Source organism: Lampris incognitus, chromosome 5 (assembly GCF_029633865.1).
Source record: "Lampris incognitus isolate fLamInc1 chromosome 5, fLamInc1.hap2, whole genome shotgun sequence".
Lineage (NCBI taxonomy): Eukaryota > Metazoa > Chordata > Actinopteri > Lampriformes > Lampridae > Lampris > Lampris incognitus.
This window is the reverse complement of record NC_079215.1, coordinates 59,653,124-59,679,864: the sequence shown is the minus strand read 5'-3', so window position 1 is coordinate 59,679,864 and position 26,741 is coordinate 59,653,124. Positions and strand designations below refer to the sequence as shown.

The following is a 26,741-nucleotide window of genomic DNA, read 5'->3' as shown; positions in this document are numbered from 1 at the left end:
TGAACGAGTTCAGTTCCCACGCGTTTCAAGCAGAGAAAGACAGTTGTTCTATAAGCGCCAGATCCTTGGAGCGATACGTCCGTAAGTGTTGTTGTTTTTTCTTGTTGTATGGAAATATCATAATTAACACTTACGTAAGTATGTATGTAATAGTTATAAGCATGTAATTTCATGTTCGCATAGCTCATTATTTTACTTCGTGTAGCCTATGCCAGTTATCTATCTGCATGTGAATGTGCGCGGGCTAGTTTGTGTGCATATGAAATAGGTAATGTGAAAAGACAGAAAAGACTATTTGGGTGCTGAGTAATTGTCTTATTTATTTGTGTTTCTTTAGTTTTATGGGGGGGGGCGAATGTATGGAGTAAAATCTTTAATAAACTTCCATAAGACGTCAAGCTCGAGCCGCATTCATTCTCCCTTTCGCTATCTGCCTACGCCTTGTTAAGACAGAATTGCTGGGGCAGAATAGTAAAAGGACGTTAACACAACGGGTAAAGTCAACAGAACAGCTTTGCATCACATCAGTGCCTGAGTCACAGTGACAACATGGATTCTCAGAAGGAAGAAAATAAAACATAACACATTTTGGAAACTAGGTCATCTGCCGGCTCTTCATCAGTCAATTCACGTGCATCATCAGATAGCAGTGCTGTGACTAAAGCGAAGGCCAAAGCAGAAGCATTCAAAGCAAATAAAAGATCGCCTATGCAGAGAGGGAGTCAGCCATGTTGAGGGAGAAAGCGCACATTGAGGAACAACAACAGAGAACACTTGCCGAAGCAGCACGCCGTAGAGCAGAAATAGAAGCAGGTCTCCATGTATTGCAGTTGGAGAGGGAGGCAGCAGCGGCATCCAGAGAGGCAGAGGTCTACGAAGCTGCAGCAGACTAGGAAGAGGAACAGTGTCACGATTTTGGGGATGAAGAGAGAGCTCAACGCACCAGGGAGTATGTGCAGAACCACACTCTGGTGCAATACGCTCAGCATCCATTTCCTGAATCACAGCATGCACTTAGAGAGCCAAGTCCCCCTCTTCAAACCATCCTTCAGCAGTCTCCTTAAGCTGACCCTCACAACGTCAGCTACACACAGCATGCTGGAATGGGCCATGAGGGCCAGCAGAACAATGCAGCACAAATGCAGCTTGCTCCAGTCCCTACTTCTCAGGCCTCATCAGAAAGCTACACGGACACGCCACCCCAGATGCCTGATTTCGCCACCTATTTGATAAAGAGAGAGTTGGTGAGTTACGGGCTGACCCAATTTGACGACTGTCCAGAGAACTATTGGGCATAGAAAACCTCATTCCAGGGCATCATGCATGACCTTAGCCTGACGCCGCGAGAGGAACTCGACCTACTCGCGCACAGAGTCATCCACCCAGGCTAAACAAATCAGGTCAGTCCATGTAACCAGCCCTGCAAAATGAGTCAAAATAATACGGCAGCGCCTAGAGGAATGCTACGGGTGCCCCGAGATCATCGAACATGCTCTGCTGAAAAGGCTTGAAGATTTCCCCGGCATCACCAACAAAGACGAGCTGAGAGAGCTAGGCCACCTGCTACTGGAATTGGAGTCTGCAAAGTGGAGTGGTCTTACACCTGGGCTTGCATATCTCGACACCGCACAGGGTGCTAACCTCATAGTTGGAAAAACTCCCCTACAACCTGCAAGAAAGATGGGTAACCCAAGGCTCCAGATACAAGAAGACCATAAAGTAGCCTTTCCACCTTTCAGCTTTTTTGTACAGTTCATCTGCAACCAAGCAAAAACCAGGAACGACCCGAGGTTTGCATTCTCCTCATCCAACTGTTCAAACAGCCAGAAGCCAGACAGAGCAACTAAATTCAACAAACCCTCTGTCTTAGTTAAGAAAACTGAGTTGTCAGCCACAGCCCCGAGTTCCCTGAACAACCAGCCTGAGAAGAAAACTGACAAGCCAGATAAACATTGCCCCATCCATAACAAGTCCCACCCCCCTTTTAAGTGTTGTGCCTTTAGGAGCAAGCACCTACGTAGATGACCGAAAATCTTATCTCAAAGAAAACTCCATCTGTTACTGGTGCTGTGCTTCCACTAGACATGTTGTGAAGGACTGTAGAGTGTCTGTCAAATGCAGAGAATGTGACAGCGAAAAGCAAATCTCCGCACTCCATCCTGGTCCCGCTCCCTGGTCAGCCGAAGAGACCAAATGTGAACCAGAGCAAAACAGAGAGAAAAAAGAATGACATCCTCCTTGATGTAACCTCTATATACACTGAGATATGTAGTGACAATCGTCAGCCCAGATCATGCTCTAAAATCTGTCTGGTGAAAGTTTACCCCTCAAACCGGCTTGACAAGATGAAACGTGTCTATGCAGTGCTGGACGACCAGAGCAATAGATCATTGGCTAAGTCACAGTTCTTCAATCTGTTTGGCATTGAAGGTAACTCCTCTCCCTACACTCTGAGGACATGCTCTGGCATAGTTGAGATGGCGGGGAGAAAAGCATGCAACTTCACTGTGGAGTCACTCGATGGAGAAACCATAGTGGTGCTCCCTACCCTCATAGAATGCAACACAATGCTAGATGACAAAGAGGAAATTCCCACACCAAAGATAACACAGCACTTCCCTCACATCGCTCCAGTGGCTGGCAAGATCCCGCCTCCAGATCCCAGCGCTCAGATCCTTCTACTCAGATGTCTTAAGTGTGCACAAGGTACGTGATCAGCATAATGGCCCCCACAACACACCATATGCACAGTGCTTGGATTTGGGCTGGGTCATCGTATGAGAGCTCTGCCTAGATAGAGCTCACCAGCCTACTGATGTCAATGTCTACAAAAAAAACATACTCCCATATGGCAGAGCCTCATTCTTCACACCATGCTTTAAGAGCGTCCATCCAGTGAAAGAGTGAGTTCCTATCCTCTTCAGTACTTACCTGCCTCGCTGTGTTACTCCAGAACCTCCAAAGGCCTCATTGCTGACACAAGCTGTCTCAAAGATGATTTTTTCTTGAGGACTGCAGACGACGAGAAGACGACCCTGTCAGTTGAAGATAACATCATCTTGAATGTGATGAACAAAGAGGTGTATCTTGCTGAAGACAACCACTGGGTGACGCCATTGCCTTTTCACTCGCCACAGAGCCAGCTTTCCGAACAACAAAGAGCAAGCGAAGCAGAGGCTGTTCTCGTTGCAAAGCACCTTCCAAAATAAACCAGGAATGAAAGAACTTTTCTTTGACTTCATGCAAAAGGTAATCGAAAACCATCAAGCAGAACCCGCTCCGCCTCTTGCAGCCAGGTGAGGAATGTTGGTATTTGCCAATATTTGGCATTTACCATCCCCAAAAGCCTGATAAAATCAGAGTGTTGTTCGACTTGAGTGCCCAGTATAATAACATCTCACTCAATGATGTTCTGCTGAGAGGGCCCGACCTCAACAACACATTAATAGGTGTCTTGCTGCGTTTTCGCAAAGAGCGGATAGCCATCACAGTGGACATTGAGCAAGTGTTTTACAGCTTCAAGGTGAAAGAAGGTCCCCGCAACTATTTTCGCTTTCTGTAGCACAAAGACAACTGCCCTGAAAAGGAGATAATTGATTACAGGATGACTGTACATGTCTTTGGAAACAGTCCATCACCAGCTGTTGCCATATATGGATTGCGACGCACAGCAGAGCATGGTGAGGCAGAACGTGGCACAGACACTGATGAATTTGGGCTGCACAACTTTTATGTTGATGATGGCATCACATCTGTTCCCAGCGAGGAGGAAGCTGTTGGCCTCCTGAAACGCACGCAGGAAAGGTTGGTGGAGGCAAACCTGAAACTCCACAAGATGGCCTCCAACAGCACCACAGTCATGGAGGCCTCTCCACCAGAGGACAGAGCAAAGGAGCTCAAAGACTTGGATTTGAGAGCTGATCCGCTGCCTCTCCAGCATAGTCTAGGCCGTAAGCTGAAACCTTAAAAATGACTGTTTCACATTCCAAGTGTCAAGAGATGTCAAACCATTCACACGAAGAGGAACGCTTTCCATGGTCAATAGCCTGTACAACCCCTTGGGGTTTGTCTCTCCTATCACTATGCATGGAAAGGCTCTTGTGAGAGAACTCTCATCAATGCAACAAGAGTGAGACATGCCTCTCCCAGCAGATAAAAGGGCCCAATGGGAAGGAAGCATGGACTACATCTCTTGCTGACCTTGAACACCTACACATCCCAAGGCCATATGTTCCAGTCTCTCTCTCACAGACTCATTCTAGGGAGCTGTGCATCTTTTCAGACGCGTCTGTTCTGGCCATAGCTGCTGTGGTGTATCTGCGAGTCATAGACTTAGACAGTGTCACGTAGGGTTTGTGATGAGTAAGTCGAAGCTGGCTCCATTTCCTGCTCACACTATCCCACACCTAGAGTTGTGCGCCTCAGTGCTCACTGTTGAGCTCATGGCGCTCATAAAAGAATAATTACACACAGAGCTGTATGTCAAGTTCTACACAGACAGCCGTGTAGTACTCGGCTACATTCACAACACCACAAGGAGATTTCACATGTATGTGGCCAACAGGGTTACACGCATAAGGAAATTCACCACACTGAGCCAGTGGCATTATGTCCGAACTGAACCTGAACCCAGCTGACCATGTCAAGCAGTGACAACAGAGTTTGTAAGGTCATGGTGTGTGAAAGAGTACCTAAGACCTATTAATGACTTTGTTGTGCTTCTATCTAATGATAATAATTGATAGAGAAAGAATAATGACATAGCGGCACAGTGTCGCAGTGGTTAGCGCGGTCGCCTCACAGCAAGAAGGTCCTGGGTTCGAGCCCCAGGGTAGTCCAACCTTGGTGGGTCATCCAGGGTCGTCCTCTGTGTGGAGTTTGCATGTTCTCCCCGTGTCTGCGTGGGTTTCCTCCGGGGCTCCGGTTTCCTTCCACAGTCCAAAGACATGTAAGTCAGGTGAATCGGCCATACTAAATTGTACCTAGGAATGAATGGGTGGAGGTGTGTGTGTGAGCCCTGTGATGGCCTGGCGGCCTGTCTAGGGTGTCTACCCGCCTGCCACCCAATGACTGCTGGAATAGGCTCCAGCATCCTCGCGACCCTGAGAGCACGATAAGCGGTTAAGATAATGGATGGATGGATGGATGGATAATAATGATATTGTGGCATAATAGTAATTACGCCAGACGGGGAGTGTTCTGACTGAGAAATTTAAAGGTTTGTTGTATTCAGTCTATTCTAGGCCTATATTAGTTAGCTACTCCGCATCCTTTGCGGTGCCTATGTGACACCTAGTGGTGAGACTGGGTAGTGCATTTTGCGTCTGTGTGTCAGTGTACAATACAAGCTGTTGTTTTGAATGAATGAGTTCAGTTCCCACGCGTTACAAGCAGAGAAAGACAGTTGTTCTATAGCGTCGGATCCTTGGAGCGATACGTCCGTAAGTGTTGTTGTTTTTTCTTGTTGTATGGAAATATCATAATTAACACTTACGTGAGTATGTATATAATAGTTATAAGCTTGTCATTTCATGTTAGGGTCGGTCCTTATTTTACCTCGTGTAGCCTATGCTAGTTAGCTATCTGCATGTGAATGTGTGCAGGCTAGTTTGTGTGCATATGAAATGGGTAATGTGAAAAGACCGAAAAGATTATTTGGGTACTTAGTAATTGTATTCTTTATTTGTGTTTCTTTAGTTTTAAGGGGCGGAGGGAAAACGAATGTATGGAGTAAAGTCTTCAATAAACGTCCATCTGAAGAAGACGTCAAGCTCGAGCTGCATTCATTCTCCCGTTCGCTACCTCCCTACGCCTTGTTAGGACACAATTGCGAGGGTATATATATATATATATATATATATATATATATATACATACACACGCACACACACACACACACACACACACACATATATATATATATATACACTCACTGGCCACTTTATTAGGTACACCTTGCTAGTACCGGGTTGGACCCCCTTTTGCCTTCAGAACTGCCTTAATCCTTCGTGGCATAGATTCAACAAGGTACTGGAAACATTCCTCAGAGAGTTTGGTCCATATTGACATGATAGCATCACGCAGTTGCTGCATATTTGTCGGCTGCACATCCATGATGCGAATCTCCCGGTCCACCACATCCCAAAGGTGCTCTATTGGATTGAGATCTGGTGACTGTGGAGGCCATTTGAGTACAGTGAACTCATTGTCATGTTCAAGAAACCAGTCTGAGATGATTCGAGCTTTATGACATGGCGCGTTATCCTGCTGGAAGTAGCCATCAGAAGATGGGAACACTGTGGTCATAAAGGGATGGACATGGTCAGCAGCAATACTCAGGTAGGCTGTGGCATTGACACGATGCTCAATTGGTACTAAGGGGCCCAAAGTGTGCCAAGAAAATATCCCCCACCCCATTACACCATCACCACCAGCCTGAACCATTGATACAAGGCAGGATGGATCCATGCTTTCATGTTGTTGACGCCAAATTCTGATCCTACCATTCGAATGTCGCAGCAGAAATCGAGACTCATCAGACCAGGCAACGTTTTTCCAATCTTCTATTGTCCAATTTTGGTGAGCCTGTGTGAATTGTAGCCTCAGTTTCCTGTTCTTAGCTGACAGGAGTGGCACCCGGTGTGGTCTTCTGCTGCTGTAGCCCATCTGCCTCAAGGTTCGACGTGTTGTGCATTCAGAGATGCTCTTCTGCATACCTCGGTTGTAATGAGTGGTTATTTGAGTTACTGTTGCCTTTCTATCAGCTCGAACCAGTCTGGCCATTCTCCTCTGACCTCTGGCATCAACAAGGCATTTTCGCCCACAGAACTGCCGCTCACTGGATATTTTCTCTTTTTCGGACCATTCTCTGTAAACCCTAGAGATGGTTGTGCGTGAAAATCCCAGTAGATCAGCAGTTTCTGAAATACTCAGATAAGCCCGTCTGGCACCAACAACCATGCCACGTTCAAAGTCACTTAAATCACCTTTCTTCCCCATTCTGATACTCTGTTTGAACTGCAGCAGATCGTCTTGACCATGTCTACATGCCTAAATGCATTGAGTTGCTGCCATGTGATTGGCTGATTAGAAATTTGCGTTAACGAGCAGTTGGACAGGTGTGCCTAATAAATTGGCCGGTGAGTGTATATATCAATACAGACGCAGGACATTTTTTTTAATACAGAGCAGTACAGGCCTGTTTCATGCGTCACGCACTCATCAGCTGCTATATATATATATATATATATATATATATATATATATATATATATATATATATATATATATATATATATATATATATACACTACCGTTCAAAAGTTTGGGATCACCCAAACAATTTTGTGTTTTCCATGAAAAGTCACACTTATTCACCACCATATGTTGTGAAATGAATAGAAAATAGAGTCAAGACATTGACAAGGTTAGAAATAATGATTTGTATTCGAAATAAGATTTTTTTTACATCAAACTTTGCTTTCGTCAAAGAATCCTCCATTTGCAGCAATTACAGCATTGCAGACCTTTGGCATTCTAGCTGTTAATTTGTTGAGGTAATCTGGAGAAATTGCACCCCACGCTTCCAGAAGCAGCTCCCACAAGTTGGATTGGTTGGATGGGCACTTCTTTGAGCAGATTGAGTTTCTGGAGCATCACATTTGTGGGGTCAATTAAACGCTCAAAATGGCCAGAAAAAGAGAACTTTCATCTGAAACTCGACAGTCTATTCTTGTTCTTAGAAATGAAGGCTATTCCATGCGAGAAATTGCTAAGAAATTGAAGATTTCCTACACCGGTGTGTACTACTCCCTTCAGAGGACAGCACAAACAGGCTCTAACCAGAGTAGAAAAAGAAGTGGGAGGCCGCGTTGCACAACTGAGCAAGAAGATAAGTACATTAGAGTCTCTAGTTTGAGAAACAGACGCCTCACAGGTCCCCAACTGGCATCTTCATTAAATAGTACCTGTTAGAGCCTGTTTGTGCTGTCCTCTGAAGGGAGTAGTACACACCGGTGTAGGAAATCTTCAATTTCTTAGCAATTTCTCGCATGGAATAGCCTTCATTTCTAAGAACAAGAATAGACTGTCGAGTTTCAGATGAAAGTTCTCTTTTTCTGGCCATTTTGAGCGTTTAATTGACCCCACAAATGTGATGCTCCAGAAACTCAATCTGCTCAAAGAAGTGCCCATCCAAGTCATTCCAACTTGTGGGAGCTGCTTCTGGAAGCGTGGGGTGCAATTTCTCCAGATTACCTCAACAAATTAACAGCTAGAATGCCAAAGGTCTGCAATGCTGTAATTGCTGCAAATGGAGGATTCTTTGACGAAAGCAAAGTTTGATGTAAAAAAAATCTTATTTCAAATACAAATCATTATTTCTAACCTTGTCAATGTCTTGACTCTATTTTCTATTCATTTCACAACATATGGTGGTGAATAAGTGTGACTTTTCATGGAAAACACGAAATTGTTTGGGTGATCCCAAACTTTTGAACGGTAGTGTATATATATATATATATATATATATATATATATATATATATATATATATATATATATATATATATATATATATATATATATACAGTGGCTTGCAAAAGTATTCATACCCCTTGAACTTTTCCACATTTTGTCTCGTTTCGACCACAAACATAACTATATTTTATTGGAATTTTATGTGAAAGACCAACACAAAGTGGCACACAACTGTGAAGTACAAAGAAAATTATACATGATTTAAAAAATTTTTTACAAATAAAAAACTGAAAAGTGCAGTGTGCAAAAGTATTCAGCCCCCCTGAATCAATGCTTTGTGGAACCGCCTTTTGCTGCAATTACAGCTGCAAATCTTTTGGGGTATGTCTCTACCAGCTTTGCACATCTAGAGACTGAAATTTTTGCCCATTCTTCTTTGCAAAACAGCTCAAGCTCAGTCAGATTAGATGGAGAGTGTTTGTGAACGGCAGTTTTTAGATCTTGCCACAGATTCTCAATTGGATTTAGGTCTGGACTTTGACTGGGCCATTCTAACACATGAATATGTTTTGTTTTAAACCATTCCATTGTAGCTCTGGCTTTATGTTTAGGGTCGCTGTCCTGCTGGAAGGTAAACCTCCACCCCAGTCTCAAGTCTTTTGCAGACTCCAACAGGTTTTCTTCCAAGATTGCCCTGTATTTGGCTCCATCCATCTTCCCATCAACTCTGACCATCTTCCCTGTCCCTGCTTAAGAGAAGCGACCCCAGAGCATGATGCTGCCACCACCATGCTTGACAGTGGGGATGGTGTGTTCAGAGTGATGTGCAGTGTTAGTTTTCCGCCACACATAGTGTTTTGCATTTAGGCCAAAAAGTTCAATTTTGGTCTCATCTGACCAGAGCACCTACTTCCACATGTTTGCTGTGTCCCCCACGTGGCTTCTGGCAAACTGCAAACGGGACTTCTTATGGTTTTCTTTTAACAATGGCTTTCTTCTTGCCACTCTTCCATAAAGGCCAGATTTGTGCAGTGCACGACCAATAGTTGTCCTGTGGACAGATTCCCCCACCTGAGCTGTGGATCTCTGCAGTTCATCCAGAGTCACCATGGGCCTCTTGGCTGCATCTCTGATCAGCGCTCTCCTTGTCCGGCCTGTAAGTTTAGGTGGATGGCTGTGTCTTGGTAGGTTTGCAGTTGTGCCATACTCTTTCCATTTCCGGATGATGGATTGAATAGTGCTCCGTGAGATGTTCAAAGCTTGGGAAATCTTTTTATAGCCTAACCCTGCTTTAAACTTCTGCACAACTTTATCCCTGACCTGTCTGGTGTGTTCCTTGGACTTCATGATGCTGTTTGCTCCCCAATATTCTCTTAACAAACCTCTGAGGCCGTCACAGAATAGCTGTATTTGTACTGAGATTAGATTACACACAGGTTGACTCTATTTAGTCATTAGGTCAACATTCGATCATTCAGCAATCATCAGGCAACTTCTGAAGGCAATTGGTTGCACTCAGAGAAAAGGAAGCTGAATACCTTTGCACACCACACTTTTCAGTTTTTTATTTGTAAAAAAAAAATTAAAATCATGTATAATTTTCTTTGTACTTCACAATTGTGTGCCACTTTGTGTTGGTCTTTCACATAAAATTCCAATGAAATATAGTTATGTTTGTGGTCGAAACGTGACAAAATGTGGAAAAGTTCAAGGGGTATGAATACTTTTGCAAGCCACTGTATATATACACTTAGCACAAAAAGTAAGGAAATTTGTGTTTGGTAGATTATTTCTTTGTTGTAACAATGCTTCATGGCAATAAATCTTATACCGTTGGAAAGCCTGTTTATTTTCCTTTTAAATGGTGCCACATTTGTAAGGAGCATGCATTTGTGGGATGAGCAGCAGAGCTGAGTATGTGGGTTGCGCCCATGAAAATTTTGCCAAATCTTCTCTGCCAATGCCAAACAGCTTATTTTGCTGTTGCTATTGACTCTTGTTTTGAGAATCATTGTTACAACAAAGAAATAATCTACCAAACACAAATTTCCTGACTTTGTGTGCAGTGTGTATATATATATATATATTGTAACGTGCATGGATAAGTTGACACGCTGGCCGCTGGCTCGCGGGTCTGACCCTTTAGTCGAGCGGTTAGTGATGTCTCCTGCGGTGCGGGCGATACGGGTTCGCTCCCCGGCCGCGGCAGTTCCTGTGGTTGCGTTGTCCCCCGAATTCGCTACATTGGTGTCAGAAGTGGGATGGAGCGACCGTAAGGCCATCGGAAGCGTATGCGCCCTGAGGCGTGAAGGAGCTGATATGCTTAAGCGCGGGGACGCGCTTCCCGAAGGAGGGGGGTAGTGTAACGTGCATGGATAAGTAGACACGCTGGCCGCTGGCTCGCGGGTCTGACCCTTTAGTCGAGCGGTTAGCGATGTCTCCTGCAGTGCGGGCGATACGGGTTCGCTCCTCGGCCGCGGCAGTTCCTGTGGTTGCGTTGTCCCCCGAATTCGCTACAATATACACTCACTGGCTACTTTCTTAGGTACACCTTGCTAGTACCGGGTTGGACCCCCTTTTTGCCTTCAGAACTGCCTTAATCCTTCGTGGCATAGATTCAACAAGGTACTGGAAACATTCCTCAGAGAGTTTGGTCCATATTGGCATGATAGCATCACGCAGTTGCTGCAGATTTGTCGGCTGCACATCCATGATGCGAATCTCCCGGTCCACCACATCCCAAAGGTGCTCTATTGGTTGAGATCTGGTGACTGTGGAGGCCATTTGAGTACAGTGAACTCATTGTCATGTTCAAGAAACCAGTCTGAGATGATTCGAGCTTTATGACATGGCGCGTTATCCTGCTGGAAGTAGCCATCAGAAGATGGGAACACTGTGGTCATAAAGGGATGGACATGGTCAGCAACAATACTCAGGTAGGCTGTGGCGTTGACACGATGCTCAATTGGTACTAAGGGGCCCAAAGTGTGCCAAGAAAATATCCCCCACACCATTACACCACCACCACCAGCCTGAACCATTGATACAAGGCAGGATGGATCCATGCTTTCATGTTGTTGACGCCAAATTCTGACCATCCGAATGTCGCAGCAGAAATGGAGACTCATCAGACCAGGCAACGTTTTTCCAACCTTCTTTTGTCCAATTTTGGTGAGCCTGTGCGAATTGTAGCCTCAGTTTCCTGTTCTTAGCTGACAGGAGTGGCACCCGGTGTGGTCTTCTGCTGCTGTAGACCATCTGCCTCAAGGTTCGACGTGTTGTGCGTTCAGAGATGCTCTTCTGCATACCTCGGTTGTAATGAGTGGTTATTTGAGTTACTGTTGCCTTTCTATCAGCTCGAACCAGTCTGGCCATTCTCCTCTGACCTCTGGCATCAACAAGGCATTTTTGCCCACAGAACTGCCGCTCACTGGATATTTTCTCTTTTTCGGACCATTCTCTGTAAACCCTAGAGATGGTTGTGCGTGAAAATCCCAGTAGATCAGCAGTTTCTGAAATACTCAGATAAGCCCGTCTGGCACCAACAACCATGCCACGTTCAAAGTCACTTAAATCACCCTTCTTCCCCATTCTGATGCTCGGTTTGAACTGCAGCAGATCGTCTTGACCATGTCTACATGCCTAAATGCATTGAGCTGCTGCCATGTGATTGGCTGATTAGAAATTTGCGTTAACGAGCAGTTTGACAGGTGTGCCTAATGAAGTGGCCGGTGAGTGTATATATATAACTGTTAAAAGAAACACTCAATGGTAGGGGAAATGCTCAACAAAGAAGGAGCAAAATAATCCAATGAGTCAAGTGAATTCTTTAGGAGACAGTACAAGCCTTTTTCTGTCGCAGTCCGGCCGAACTAGCCTGTTACATGGCGTGCACGTGCCGCTCCGTGCACGCCAAGCCAGGTTTTCCCTTCTGCCCTGCCTCCTGGTTGATGGACAGATAAGACAGCCCACAAACAGCTCCTGCTCTACCACACCTGCTGCCACTCTCCTCGTCAGCCATGGCTTTTTAAGCCGTGCCAGGCGTTACACTCGTTGCTAGATTGTTGCGTCGCTCGGAGAGAGATCTTGCTCATGCCTGCTACTTTTGGACTCCTGATTTTTGACCCACGCCTGTTTCTCGATTGTGTTTTCGTCTATTGTCTTGGACACTTTGCCCTGCCTTGTCTCTTGTCGCCAATTTCTGCCTGTTTAGCCACGTGAGTCTGCCTGATCCCTGCCGGTACCTTTGCTGTGTTTCCATGCTCACCTGTTTTGACCTTTCGGATATCTGCCTGATCCCTGCCTGTACCATTGCTAAGGATTTGTGACGTTTTGAGTTTGTCTTTTACTATCTCATCGGTGCCTTGATTCCATGTTTTTTTTCTCTTGATTTTAAAGACTCCGAAACCTATTTTGTGTCCCTGAAAATGCTTTTGGGTCCGCAGTCTTTACCCGGCCGCACCGGCCCTGACAATTTTCATGCCATAACCAGCTGTCAACAACGCTTTGTTATAATGATTTGGCAAACATTTACATCAGATGCCCCTCCTCGCAAAACAACTAACCCTATGGACGGGGGCACAGATAAAGCGCTGGATGCCATCCCAGTATTCATGGACTTGCGCCCATGCCTGTCGCTATACAGCTGTCGTGTATGAAACACTAATAATGTTCTAAGCTGTTTAAGCAGATAACTTGAAAGTGCACACGACAGACTTATGACAGTAACGTATTATATTTATTACACTGTAACAACCTAGCTATCCAGAGTAGAGCGGAGTACCTAGAGAACGCCCTGGTGGCGATTCTGCCTTATATACTATTCAGGAACAACCAATAGATGACCTCCACCTTATTCAGTACCAATCACATTGATCTGTGTATATTCAAACTAATGAAACCACATTGGTTAATATTCTGTGTTGGGAACACCACAGCTCCTCCCCTGTAAATTCCAAGTTCATTTTTTTTCTGAGATTCTAACATATCCTTTTTGCTTTGTATTGTTTGTGCTAGCGTGAGATCATTCATGAGTTGCAACTTGCGAGACTGTTATTTATCTAGAATCTCTACCACGATCCGGTCACGAATATTCTCATCCCTGTTTATCCCGAATTCGCAGTACTCTGTTAGCTCATAAAGGGCGCAGATAAATGTCTCTGCTTTCTCACCTGGCTGTTGCCCCCGCTGGTGGAAAATGGCTCGCTCGTGGATTATATTTCGTTTAGGGAAAAAGTACTCTTATTTATCCATGACTATATTGTAATCCTTCTCGTGTGCTCCTTCAGCAAAAGTGAAAAGCTTGAAAATATTCTCTGCTTCACTATATTAGAGAACTATCTTGTACTTCACCATCTTCCTTGTGGACATTAGGCGCCATTCTGAATCTCTCGAAGCATCTTTTCCAGTCAGTCCATTCCATCGGTTTATCAAAGCAAAAGTTTTCTGGTGGGCTAAACGTCGCCATAATTAACTATCTTTCTGACACCATGTATTAAATCACGGAATGTCCAGTCAAACGGAACAGGTCAAGTGTCTACTTTATTGAGCTAACAGGTCAGCTCACATGTATGCAACATGACCTTCACGCATAGTCTACTGTCATAAAAACCCTATCATGTACAGCCACGTCTGTTTCTGTCACTGTCGTGCACATTACCGTATTAACTCATACTATGACAGGTTGTACATTTAGGCAATGTTCCTTGTGTTTTGGTGCGCTTGGGTAAACGCAGCTGTAGGATGAAGCAGTATTTATCTTTAAGCTATCAATAAGTTAATGAATTGGGGTAAGTTCCATATTTATTGCTCTTACCATATTTTTCGATTTCTTAAAGATCACCTCCATGTTAGTAAGCTAAATAGATGAGGTAAATATTGATTGTCATATCTAAACCGTTTTTAATGGTTTATTGAGCACTATTTGGGGAAAAATGTATACACATTATTGAACATAGGTCATTTTAGTATTTAAAATACGAGTGGACGGAATAATTGATTGGATAAGCTTTATTATGGGGTATATGCGAGCCATGGCGCATGTAGCAGTCCCAACAAGCACTTCCTATATGATGTAATTTATGGAGTCGAGGAGTCGATTCCATCGATTCTCATATTTTAAACCAGAGTCGGAGTCGATTCCAAAAAGTCGAGTCGTGCAAACCTATAGCTAGTGTAGCGCTTTCTTGGTATAGTGGCGGACACTAGGGGCTATGCCTCTCACCCAGCAGGACTGTGAGCTGGGGGCGTGGTTTACGTTCCCGGACTCGCCGGTGCAGGGTTGTTCCTGCTGCAGTTGGTTTTTGGAGTTGAGGAATAAACATCAAACTCGCCTTCGTCTCCTGTGTTTTTCCTCATTCTTGCCACATTGGTGACCCCGAATTGAACATGTTTGGAGCAGAAGAGGAGTGTGAATCCACTTCGGCCGCGCCGCCCCAACTCTCACAGCCGGCCGTTCTCGCCGCGGCTGTGAAACTCCCAGAGTTCTGGCAGAGCGACCCGGCCTCGTGGTTCCAGCATGTCGAGGCGCTGTTCCACCTACGTGGAATCTCCGCGGACGACTCCAGATACTATTTGGTCGTCGCTGCGCTGGACCAGCAGTCCACACGCCGGGCCATGCAGCTGTTGCGCGCCCCTCCGCAACACGATAAATACCTCGCCCTCAAACATCTTCTGCTCCGGAGGTACAGTCTATCTACCGCAGAGAGGGCAGATAGGATCCTTTCCCTATCCGGTTTGGGCGACGGGGCGGCTGTGGATCTCATGGACAATATGCTGTCGCTGCTAGGCTCAGACGAAGGTGGGTTCCTTTTCCCGCACGTTTTCCTGCGCCAGCTCCCGTCTCCTGTGCGCGCGGCTCCCCGTGTCTGGCCGCTGGTGACTGCCGAGGTTTGGCTGAGGAGGCCGATCGGGTCCTGCTGGCTACCAGAAGGTTCTCTGTGCAGAGTGTGGCATCGGAGCCTCTGCAGCCGACGTCGGAGGACGCGGACCCGGCAGTGGTGGCTGAAGTGACTGCCCGGAGACGGCGCGGGAGAGGCCTCTGTTTCTTCCACCGGCGGTTCGGCGGCAAGGCGAGGCGCTGCGTTCCTCCATGCACGTTTGAGGAGGCGGGAAACTCCAGGGCCAGCGCTCAGTAGCAGCTGTGGGCGCTGGCGGACGTAGTGAGCTGCTCTTCATTAAGGACACGATGTCAGGAAGACGGTTTCTGGTGGACTCAGGCTCGCAAAAGAGCCTACTCCCTCCTGCTAAGACAGACGGGTCGGCCGAAGGCGGCGGCCCACAGTTAAGTGCAGCTAACGGTTCGTCCATTGCGACGTTTGGCACAAGGTTGGTGACTGTTTGCTTCCACGGGCGCCATTTTGAGTGGGACTTTGCAGTGGCCGCCATTACTGTTCCTATTATCGGCGCGGATTTTCTGTGTGCTAATGGTCTGCTGGTTGATGTTGCAAACCGCCGTTTAATTGATGCTGTGTCTTTCGCCACTGTTCTGTGCGAGACAGGGGGAGCCGGGCCGTTAACACACGCTAACTTTTTAGCATTAGGGGATGTTTTTCAGCGTTTGCTGGCGGATTTTCCATCGGTGACTACGCCTGCCTTTTCCACCGCCGTTACTAAACACGGGGTAGAACATTTAATTCCCACGGTGGGACCGCCAGTTTTTGCGCGCGCGGCGCCTCGACGCGGTAAAATTGGCTACAGCTAAGGAGGAGTTCGCCATCATGGAGCGTCTGGGTATAGTGAGGCGTTCCAACAGCCCGTGGGCCTCGCCGCTTCACATGGTGCCCAAGGCGGATGGGTCGTGGCGGCCTTGCGGCGATTTTCGCCGCCTGAACAACGTCACCGCCAATGACCGCTATCCCATCCCACACATACAGGACTTTTCCATACGCCTGGCAGGTACCATTATCTTCTCTAAGATGGACCTGGTGCGCGGCTATCATCAGGTTCCCGTGCGCGCAGAGGACGTGCCCAAGACCGCAGTGATCACCCCGTTTGGGCTTTTTGAGTTCATGCGCATGCCTTTTGGCTTGAAGGGGGCAGCGCAAACCTTTCAGAGGCTGATGGACTCGGTGTTGCGTGACCTTGCTTTCGTGTTCGTTTATCTCGATGACATATTAGTGGCCAATCCGTCAGCTGAAGAGCACCTGGCGCACCTGAAACAGGTTTTCCGTCGTCTGGACGAACACGGCCTGATAGTCAACCCGGCCAAGTGTCAGTTTGGACTGCCGGTGATTGACCTCTTGGGTCACCGCATTTCGCCGCAAGGCGCGGTCCCGTTGCCTTCTAAGGTGCAAGCGGAGGCGGAATTTCCCCGCCCAGTCTCTGTTAAGGCATTGCAGGAATTCTTGGGAATGGTGAATTTTTATAACCGTTTCCTCCCTCGCGCTGCCCACCTCCTTCAGCCACTTTACGAAGCCCTGCGGCTTAAGAAGGTTAACGATCCTGTCGACTGGACTCCCGAACAGGTCCAGGCCTTTGACGGAGCTAAGTGCGCCCTGGCTAACGCTGCCCTCCTCGCCCATCCCAGACCCACGGCGTCCATAGCTTTAACAACCGACGCGTCTGACATAGCCGTGGGGGCTGTGGTTGAACAGCGTGTGGCGAATGCGTGGCAGCCACTCGCATTTTTTAGCCGCAAACTGCGGGATAGCGAGCGCAAGTACAGCGTTTTTGACCGGGAGTTGCTGGCGCTGCACCTTGCAACCCGGCATTTCCGCTTCCTGCTGGAGGGTCGCCCATTCACGGCTTATGTGGATCATAAACCGCTGACTTTTGCCATGTCCAAGGGGACTGAGCTGTGGTCTGCTCGTCAACGGCGCCACCTAGCGGCGATCTTCGAGTTCACAACGGACTTTCAGCATGTGGCCGGGAAGTCCAACCCTGTTGCTGATTGTCTGTCGCGTGTGCTTGTGTGTCCTGTGCACCTCGGTGTGGATTTCTCCGCTATGGCTGCCGACCAGCCCAGCGACCCGGACGTCCTTGTCCTTAGGTCAACGCGTACCGGTCTCAAGCTAGAGGACGCTGTGATGCAGGAAGGCAGTCCTGCTCTCCTCTGCGATGTCTCCACCGGCCGTCCCCGCCCCGTTCCAGTGGCCTGGCGCCGTCGCGTTTTCGATTCGATTCACTCCCTCTCGCACCCTGGAGTTCGGGCGTCGGTGAAGATGGTCGGTTCCAAGTTCGTCTGGCCTGGCCTCCGCAAGGACGTCAAGGGGTGGGCAGCTGCATGGGTAGCTTGCCAGCGCGCTAAGGTCCACCAGCACACTAAATCGCCCCTCGAACCGTTTCCGATCCCGGCCAGACGTTTCGACCACGTGCATGTGGACCTGGTGGGCCCTCTACCTTCTTCACAGGGTTTTACGGTTTTTACAATGGTAGATCGGACCACCAGGTGGCCAGAGGCTGTCCCTCTATCCTCCACAACATCCTCGGATGTTGCACGCGCTTTCTTTCCTCCTGGGTCGCCCGTTTCGGCACTCCGTCAGATATCACCTCAGACAGGGGCCCCCACTTCGTGTCAGAGCTCTGGTCGGCACTTGCGCGATCCTTGGGTGTGCAGGCACACCGCACTACCGCGTATCACCCTCAGGCTAACGGCTTGTGTGAACGTTTTCACCGGTTGCTCAAGGCGGCGCTGCGCTCTCGGATGGTAACTGGGTGGAGCGTTTACCTTGGGTTATGCTCGGGTTGCGTTCGGCTCCTAAGGAGGACCTCGATGCGTCACCCGCTGAGCTGGTGCTCGGTCAGCCGCTCCGCGTCCCTGGGGAATTTTTGCCTGGGAGTTCCGCTCCTCGACCCCGTCCGGCCGTTTATCCTTTTTTTCTCCGACAGCATTCGGGTTCCAGGCCCCGTTCACCACTGTTTTCCGCGGTCGTTCGTGCCTGTGGAGCTCATGTCGGCTCGTTTTGTTTTTGTACGGCATGATGCTCACCGCTCACTCCTCCAACCCCCATACGATGGCCCATTTCGGGTTCTTGAGACGGGTCCTAAGGGTTTTGTGCTGGATATGGGTGGGCGTAGGGAGCGTGTCACGCGTGATAGGCTTAAACCGGCGTACAGGGTGGCAGGCGAAGTTGTGTTTCCGGTCCAGGTTCCCCGTCGGGGTCGTCCTCCTTCCAGGACCCCAGCAGTGTCTTCACGGGTTCAGCGTTCTGCTTCTCAGCCGGCTTTGGACTGTGTTTCACCTACTGTTTCTGCTGAGGGACGGCGCAGCCGTTATGGTAGGCTGCTTAAGCCTCCAGTGAGACACTAATTTTCTTTCCAGGAGTCCCTTCATGGTGTTCGGGGGGGGGGGGGGGGGCTGTGTGGCGGACACTAGGGGCTATGCCTCTCACCCAGCAGGACTGTGAGCTGAGGGCGTGGTTTACGTTCCCGGACTCGCCGGTGCAGGGTTGTTCCTGCTGCAGTTGGTTTTTGGAGTTGAGGAATAAACATCAAACTCGCCTTGGTCTCCTGTGTTTTTCCTCATTCCTGCCACAGTATCACCTTACCTGAGATACAGCGCCCTGGGTCCTTTAACATAAACCCTGTTTTGTTTTTATGTAGGTTACCCCTTAAAGGTAAGTAAAGTATTAATTGTCTGCCAACTTAAGATATTATGATACAAATGTATTTTTAACTTTAACCTTATCCCTATGAAATCCTATACTTTTAACTCGTTTAAACCCCTCTACTTATTACATATTTATTAACAGGACAATGAGAAAAGTGAAATGACCTTTCATGAAGATGTATTTATTCACAATAGAAAATAATAAATGAAACGAAAATAGACCCCTTTTTAGTGTTCTTTTCAGGCACTAAGGAGTTTCACTCAACAACAAAAATATAGGCACTAACCCTTTAAACCTGTATTCACAATTAGGAAACATTAATAATCAATTAGCATGAATTTACATTCACAATAAACACTTGACAGAAACTAACAACAATTAAGTATTCACTGGTGTGGGCCCACTTAATAACAATAAAAACAAAAGCCGACAATAAACAAATAAACAACCTCGTTGCAGGCCTGATGGGAGCTGGGTTTGAGCACTGTAACCGTGGGTGACTCACCCCTGATGAAAAGTTAAATGTCTCTGCCCTTCAATGTCCAGTGACGGCTTTCTCACATCATCTGCTCCGGCGATGACTATGGTGAAGAAAAATCCACCTCGGTCCTAGAGGCGATGAAGAGGGGAAACAGTGGAGCTCCCTCGTTGCCAGAGGTGCAGCCGTGCTTTCCCGGTCACACGGGGCGCTGTCTGGTGACGCTGTGTGCAGCCTCAATGTCCGCGCATGCATGGTTAGCGTACATTAGCAGGGGCGCTAACTAGCCTCTAAGTAGCATGTGGCAGTATACACTTGACGAGACTAGCTCCAAAAACACATGCTACAGGTTAACAAGACTTCAGTGACATCTTAGCTGGAAGCTAAACATAATATTAGCAGTAACTGTAGGCAAAAAACAACTTTAGGGCATAATACACTCGAACCCTCATGGCCGAGTGCCAGCGGGCTCTCATCTGCCCTCCGCTCTCTCAGCATGGCCCGTTAGCCCCGCCCCTAACTGTTGTGAGGCAACATACTTAAAGTGACATAGACTTTTGGTGTAGAAATTATGGGATGTCTACTGCTATGTACATATTAACTGAAACTTAACTCTGGTGTATTTACACCGGGGTTACACCAGCTAGAAACAGAAGCTGCTCAGCTGCTGTCAGAGGCAGACTGCGCACGAGGGAGGGAGTGTGACGCAGTGACGGACGATCGAAAGCGGCTAGCTGCCTGGCTATGTGTAACCCACATGATTACATGTACCCTGTGACGTATGTAAGTTCCACGAGTAGCCTCTAGGAGGCACACGAGCTACAGAGTTTAAACCATACAAACAATCGTCAACAATAGAGAAGAGAAATACGGATATTTAGAAATACGGACAACTTTGACTATGGATACTTGAATTATTGATATTTGAACTACGGATATTTGAGCTACAGGACATTTGAACTACGACAAAAAAGATCCCTCCCACTAAGCTTCCTTGGTGAGCCGCTAGCCAAAGCTAAAAAGTAAACAGCTTTCTGTGTTCCATGTAATCATAGCCATTTACGTAGGATATCTTGATTTTATCCAAAGACAGATGATCTCCTGTTGAAGGAAGAAGGAAGACTCTTTTCTCTTGTGTTTTGTACGCTGCTGGAATCCTGGTGAGCTAAGAGTTTAAAATCTTGAAATCTAAAGACTGACAATTTTCCATTGGTTGCTAAGCTAAGCTAACCCAGCTAAAACGTATATCTATGATCCTTAGCAGTTCCCATATGATTCAGAGCTTTAAAACCAGTCAGGACACCCGGTCCATAGGGTTTATTTGATGTAGGAATGTTAGACATTTTAATATAATAATATGCTTGTTAAAAAAAAACTGTAAGCTCCAGTTGCCACTAGCCACCGAGCCAACTCGGGCTACATGGCATCCATGGAACCCATAGCAGCCAGCTAGACGTGAATTCACGTTGATAGTGCCTCAGCCTGGCTGCGATGACATTGTTTTTAACTGTTCTTACAGCAATAGGCTGTTGTCATTCAGCCGCATATTAGTTATATGTAGGAAATGATTTAATTCTGAGAATTGACTCTAGATTTGGGTATTTTTATTTTGTTTGTAATTGTTTGATAGAGATTGCAATTAATAAGGAATCTGTACAATTTTGTGCAGACTGTTTTTTTTAGTACCCCGAACAACCCCCCTTGCTACACCTTTTGGAACCTTTGGATACCCCCTTTGGATTAACCCCATCATCGCCCTGGATTTGGATTCATCATCATCGCCTCTACATTAACTTGCCCCTGTGATTGTGGTAGGATCTGGACATTGCACCTTGCACAGATTGGAAGACTGAATCATTCCCCCTTTTCTTTTCTTTATTATTTTCTTTGAGTGCACTCATACTTTATTTTGGATTATTTTCTTTAATTTGTTAGTGTAGAATATGGCTGCATAAGTAATATATTAGAAGGGTATAAAATAGAATATAGATAGATATGGACAATAAATAGAATATTAGGAAGAACTTTTAAAAAGTATAATAGAGTAATATATATATATATATATATATATATATATATGTATAACACATCTCATTTAGTATTGATATTGAAATAACTTTACTTTGAACTGTTGAAATAAATTGTTTTTTTTTATTGTAAACTATACCCACGAGTGTGTGTGTTGTCTTTGGGGTGAGTACTAGAATCTGGTCTAGAAAAAAACCTACACCAATCTCCACTGAACTTAGACATTAGACTGTAAACTGTCCCTGCGCAAGCATAGGCCCATTCCCCTGTCGTGCAGGTTACAGAAAGTTGGCGAGCCAGCCAGGAGATTGGTTAATTAGCGTTTCAGGCCATATACTACCCCACTGACCACACCTCTCTATAAAATACTTGATTATATATTTTTTCATTTTGAAAATAACACAGTCAGTATGGATCTTTGCAATCAGTATAAAGTCCATGGACAAAACTGCTTATTAGTTGAAGGTGTCAATGAAATGAGCTCTGCCGAAACGATAATAAGCTTCTTCGAACAACATGGGAAGATCTCATCCTGCATCAGAGTTGCGGATGAGCCCAACCAACCTAATGGTAGGGTATTAATAGAATTTGAGTGTGAAAAGTCAATCACCAGGATAACCCCAGATACCCTTGGCCTTATACCTAGCCCTGTTGATCCAACTACTCTATGGAATGTCAGAACAATTAGACAAATATGTCAAGAGGAAATAGGCAAAGACTTAGCCCAGCAATATCTCGAAGAACTCAGCGCTATTGGTGGTAGTGCCATGTCAGGCTATGCCTCGATCTTAGAAAATGAACTGAGACTCATTCGGTCTACAGCATCACAGAAAACTGACAACACGTCTTTACCGGAACACAGCCCTATGCAGGACACTCAGCCTAGCATTGATGTTGAGCACACGCCTAGCATGACCCAAGAATGTAACAGACGGCCATCTATATCTGACATTCACCGTGCTCCAACCACACACTCATCCGTGCGTAATTCAATGAGCCTTGAAGAAGACATCATTAATCCCCCGAGCATCCAGAACGTAGTAGTAGAACATGTTATTAAGAATGAGTCAACGCAACCATACAGTAGCCCAAGTAAAATTCGAACCTTCTCAGGTTGGCTTCCAAAGCCAAATGGGGAAGTAGATTATGAAGCTTGGAGAACTCAAGTTGAGCTGCTTCTAAGTGACACCTATGTCACCGATTCACAAAAAATCAGAAAGGTTCTAGAGAGTTTGGTTGGTCCAGCTTCTGACATGGTGAAACCACTTGGTGTCAATGCAAACCCTGTTGCGTACGTAAACCACATCGATTCAGCCTTTGGAGTTGTAGAAGATGGAGAAGAGCTTTTTGCTGCATTCTTGAGTGCAAACCAGAATTCTGGAGAGAAGCCATCTGATTATTTATTCAGACTTCGGACCCTCCTCACTAAAGTCATCTCTAGAGGGGGAGCTTCACTTGTAGATTCAGAAAAAACACTTAATAAGACAGTTCTGCAGAGGATGCTGGGACCACTCGTTGATTTTAGGTCTTCAGCTTGAACAGAAAAAAAATAGCCCACCCTCATTTCCTGAATTGCTTCATCAGCTTAGGACAGAAGAAGGCCGTCGTTCAGCTAAACTAGATAGGATGAAGAAACATCTAGGGAGCTCAAAAGCTTCAGTGCATGCCCACACTGCTTATGGAATTGAAGCCCCAGCCGAAAACAAAAATGAAGACACACAGAAACTCCGCGATGAGGTAGCTGAGTTAAAGAAACAAATTGCAACCCTGTCCATCAAGGAAGAACCACAGCCAAACAGAACTCAGATTGAAACCAGTTGCATGGTCACGAATGCCTCCACACCTCGAATTTACACGCCTCGTTTTCCCAAGCCATGGTTCTGCTTTAAATGTGGTGGAGATGGTCACATTGCTGCCCACAGTGTGAGTGCCCCCAACCCCGTTCTTGTCCATCAAAAGAACACCGAGCTGAGACAAAAACGTGAAGCTCACAGGAATACGCATACCTTCACCTCCATGCCTTTAAACTAGTAGCAGCTCCTGTTTCGGGACGTTCAGGAGCTAAGTACCAGCATAAGAGTCCCAAACCCATTAATTATATTATGAATAGAACCCAGACAAGAAAAAATAGATACAGACAAAGATACCAAAATAGCCAATCCCTTCCCTGTGAACTTGTAGGGCCACGCTGCACTGCATCTGTCTCCATTGAAGGAATAGAATGTGAATCAATCCTTGACACCGGTTCCCAAGTAACAACCATTTCAGAGACATTCTACTTGAACCACTTATCGTTCCTCCCCATCCAGCCCATTCAGACTCTTTTCCAGATAGAAGGTGCAGCTGGCCAACATGTTCCTTACCAGGGTTATATCCAAGCCCTCATCTCCTTCCCCAGCAGCATCACTGGCGTAGCTGAACAGGTCTCTTCATTAGTTCTCATCGTGCCAAATTGCCATTTTAACACTCAGATTCCCCTATTGATTGGAACCAGTGTCCTTGACAGATTATATGAAGGTGGCATAGAAAAGCATGGAAGAGAATTCTTACAAAGGCCCAATATCAATAGTGACTGTATCTTGCTGTTCCAGCATGTTGCCCTAAGTCATCAGGAAGAGATTTCAGCCAATCATGTTAAGTTGCATGGACGCCATCCCGTCACCATTCCACCAGGAAGAAAAGTGTCTGTCTTTGGATATGTCAGAGTGAAGAAACATTTCCCACGTTCCCTTTTCGTGGTCGAATCCCCTGAAACCGTTACCTTACCTGGTGGAGTGTTCGTTGAAAATTCCTTGATAGAAACTCCACTTCGATCTTTAAACAAGATTCCTGTCATTCTCAGAAATGTGACTGATCGTAGTGTCACACTGCATCCAAGGCAGGTGATAGCTGAAATGATGGTAGCACAGTATGTGATGCCGTCTGAATCCCAAAATATGACTTTGCCTGACATCCCTCAGTCTCAGAGTAACACCACCAACTTTGATTTGGAAGATTCTCCCATTCCAGAAGAGTGGAAAAAACGGATCACACACCAGCTGAACAGCATGCCAGAGGTGTTTGCTGTTGATGACTTGTCTCATGGTCATACGACTGCAGTAAAACATCGCATCCGACTCCAGGATGAGGCCCCTTTTAGAGAGCGACCCAGACTCATTCATCCCTCTGACAGAGAAGCTGTCAAACAACACCTAAGAGAGCTGCTAGACGCTGGAATTATTCGCGAGTCAGAGTCTCCATTTGCTTCCCCCATTGTAGTTGTCAAGAAGAAGAATGGTGCAATAAGACTCTGCATAGATTTCAGGAAGCTGAACATGAGAACGATCAAAGATGCCTATGCTCTCCCCAACATCGAAGACACCTTCTCTGCTCTTAGTGGAGCCAAATGGTTTTCTGTCATGGATCTGAAGTCAGGCTACTATCAAGTAGAAGTTGCAGAGGAAGATAAGCACAAGACCGCTTTCGTCTGCCCTCTAGGCTTCTATGAGTTTAATCGTATGCCCCAAGGTGGGACAAATGCACCAAGCACCTTTCAGAGACTGATGGAGAAATGTGTTGGAGACCTGCATCTCAATGAAGTACTAGTATTTCTGGATGACCTGATTGTCTTCTCTGACACACTAGAAGAGCACGAGGCCAGATTGATGAAAGTGTTGAACCGGCTCAAAGACTATGGCCTAAAGTTGTCCCCTGAAAAATGCCATTTTTTCCAGACTTCTGTTAAATACCTTGGCCATGTTGTAGATGCCAATGGAGTCCACACAAATCCAAGCAAAGTCTCTGCTTTGAGAGAATGGCCTCAACCCACCAACAGAAAAGAGCTCAAATGCTTCCTAGGATTTGCTGGATATTACCGACGTTTTGTGGAAGGGTACTCTAAAATAGCAAAGCCATTGAATGCTCTAACTGCTGGCTATGTTGCTTCAAGGAAAAGAGGGAAGATTTACAAGAAGGACAGGGTCAAGACTTCCATCAATCCCACCTTACCTTTTGGAAATGAGTGGACTGAAGAGTGTGACGTTGCTTTTAGAACTCTCATAGATAAACTGACTTCGGCCCCTGTTCTTGCCTTCGCCAATCCCAATCTTCCTTACGTCCTGCATACTGATGCCAGCCGCGATGGTCTCGGTGCTGCGCTCTATCAGGAACACGATGGGAAGCTGAGGGTTGTAGCTTATGCCAGCAGAGGACTATCCAGAAGTGAACAAAACTGTCCTGCCCACAAGCAACAGTACCTCGCCTTGAAATGGGCCATCTGTGAGAAATTCCATGATTACCTCTATGGAACAGAATTTCAGGTTTTAACAGACAATAACCCCCTAACTTATGTGTTGACCACAGCAAAGCTTGATGCAGCAGGACATCGCTGGTTAGCCGCTCTGTCAACCTACAGATTCACCATAAAGTATAGGGCTGGGATCAGCAATCAAGATGCCGATGGGTTGTCCAGAAGACCTGAGTCCGTCAGAAGAAGATGAGTTCAAGCAGGAGAAAGCGAGGATAGAAGAGCTGAAGCAAAACTGTTTCTGGTGACATGTTGTCTGCTTTATGTCAACGCCACTCTGTGACCACTTTGGCTGAATATTTGCAGCCAGAACTCCCCATTCTTGCTGAATCCTTAGCTTTAGATGCTTCTGCCATCCCTGATGACTTTGTGTTCTCTGGACAAGGCACCCTCCCTGGAATGACTCACAATGACTGGTATCATTCTCAAAGACAGGATCCATCTATCAGACGCGTGATCAGTTTCATTCAAGGAAACCGAAAACCCACTTTTCAAGAGATGTCCTCTGAACTGTCAGAAGTCAAGCTGCTCCTTAGAGAATGGAATAGACTAGAGCTTATAGATGGAGTACTGTTCAGGAAATGTCTTGATCGTAGGAATCAGATCTATCAGCTGGTGCTGCCTAGTAGCCACAGAGAAAGAGCATTGCAAGGCCTTCATGATGAAGTCGGTCATCTTGGTGCTCAGCGTGTCCTTCATCTTGTTCGTTCCAGATTTTTCTGGCCAAAGATGTTTCAGTCTGTTGAACAGAAGTGTAGGACTTGTGAAAGATGCGTGAGGCGGAAAGCCAATTCCCAGCATGCTGCTCATATGGAGAATATACAGGCCAGTTATCCCCTTGAACTGGTGTGTATGGATTACCTCTGTATTGAGCCTGATAGTAAGGACACTAGAAACATCCTCGTCATCACGGATCACTTCA

General features: G+C 46.3%; 1 long non-coding RNA gene across 1 annotated transcript in view; it reads left to right on the top strand.

Annotated features, from left to right (window-relative positions):
* Positions 1-26,741, top strand: part of LOC130113493 (uncharacterized) — a 90,884-nt gene that overhangs the window by 44,997 nt on the left and 19,146 nt on the right. The window lies entirely within an intron of this gene.